The 1,879-nt window shown below is 35.7% G+C and overlaps 1 non-coding gene across 1 annotated transcript; it reads left to right on the top strand.

Moving 5' to 3' along the window:
- The first annotated feature begins 599 nt into the window (after positions 1–599).
- Positions 600–703, top strand: LOC122474134. Its single transcript, XR_006294824.1, has one exon. It is a non-coding gene; the product is annotated as a U6 spliceosomal RNA (small nuclear RNA).
- The last annotated feature ends 1,176 nt before the right edge of the window (positions 704–1,879 follow it).

Below are 1,879 nucleotides of genomic sequence, written 5' to 3'. Positions count from 1 at the left end.
TATTTATTTGAGAGAGACAGTGTGAGTCAGGGAGGGGCAGACAGGGAGAGAGACAATCCCAAGCAAACTCTGTGTTGCCAGCACAGAGCCTGATGTGGGCAGGAACTCAGGAAACCCTGAGGTCATGAACTGAGCGGAAACCAAGAGTAGGAGGCTTTAACCAGCTGAGCCTCCCAGGCGCCCTGCAAACTACACTTTTATATTTACATTCCAGTATATTATTTGGTCATCATTAACTACAATAACAAAATGCAAAAGAGAAAAAAAAAAAAGAAAGAAAAGGAAAAAACAGGATGCCCATTTTCTTTGTCCAATCAGATAACATTGCTTTTATTAACTTAAAACTCAATTTCTATAGTTATAGCATCTATTAGCACTCACTCATTTTTAGCTCTTTCGCTAAATGTAAATCCATGGTGTCCTTGATTCATGTCCCAGTGAATTCTAGATTTGCACTGGAGCTTGGTCTTGATTTAGTAAATGCCTTCAACTTCTTTGTTTATAAAATGACAACCAAAATATTGGCACTTTAGTGATAATAATGAGGTTCTTTTTCTCACACTATAATTTTCTCCTGATCTATATCAAAAGACTATTGAGTGATTGCTTCGCCAGTACATATACTAAAATTGGAAGCATACAGAGATTGGCACAGCCTCTGTGCAAGGATGACACACAAATTCATGAAGCATTCCATAAAAAAGACAAAACAAACAAACAAACAAAAACTACTGATGAAGAAAAAAAAACCTAAATTATGGTTCTGACCGCTAATGATGAATTTACAGCATAGTAGCATCTCACATGGGAATTAGTTTTAAGGTTAGTACTTAAGGTAAAAATGAAATAAAATAAATGATGCCCTTGCAAATGAACTTCCAGTAAAATATCCATTAAATCCAATACAGTTTTCCCTCCGGTCTTAGAATAGAGCTGTTTTTTGGTTAAGCAACAGGCGACAGTTGGCATTAATGTCTCAGAATAAAAGTATTTACTGCATGTTTAAAAAATGAGGATTACAGTTACTGCAGCAAGATGCTTACACTCAGGTAGTTGAGAAGGAGATAACTGGGGAATTGCAGATTCGTATCTTCCATTTCATGCTTACTGGGGGCTGTAAGCTCATCCTGTGGACAGTGGATACAATTAGCTGATCTCTCTCTCTGCACATGTATAATTGAATTTATTTAAGTTATGGAAGCATACCATGCTACTTCTTTATCATGTTTAGCATATGACATCAGTATACTAGATCCTTTAACATGTTTGAGCAATCTTTTCATAACCATATATGAGAGTTAGGCAGTATCACTAACAAGTTTTTTTTTTTTAACGCATTGATTGAAACCAACCAACCAATAAAGAAAAAATACTAACAATTTGGCAGAAGTATTGCCCAAAGTATGCTACAAGTATAACAATGACAAAAGATAAATCATAGGATCAAAATATTTAGACTAGTTGTTTGCTAGGCGCTCCCAGTGTAGCTGCAATGCACAAGAATCTGGAAACATCTTTGTCTTTTTGATATGGGGGTGGAAGAGCTTGGGAAAAGGGGTATTACAAAGCTACATGACCACATGGAATGCACTAATTGGTGCTGCATATGCTGAAGTGAAATTATCTTGGTAATTGAGATAGAAGTATTGCCTGCGAAAGCAGAATTCTCCTACCAATACAGCTTTAGAAGATATCCAAGCACACATTTTACATATTGTACCACTAATATTCCTTTTTTTTTTTTTGCTAGGAGCAATGTTATTTAACCTATACAAATATACTACAGATGAATAAATGGTGTGTTGGACTCTACAGTTAAAATTGAAAGATTAGCATTTTTTTCCCTTTCGGAGGATGGACTCACTATATGGTCATATAT

Source organism: Prionailurus bengalensis, chromosome B4 (genome assembly GCF_016509475.1).
Source record: "Prionailurus bengalensis isolate Pbe53 chromosome B4, Fcat_Pben_1.1_paternal_pri, whole genome shotgun sequence".
Classification (NCBI taxonomy): domain Eukaryota; kingdom Metazoa; phylum Chordata; class Mammalia; order Carnivora; family Felidae; genus Prionailurus; species Prionailurus bengalensis.
This window is presented reverse-complemented; position numbering and strand designations above follow the sequence as displayed.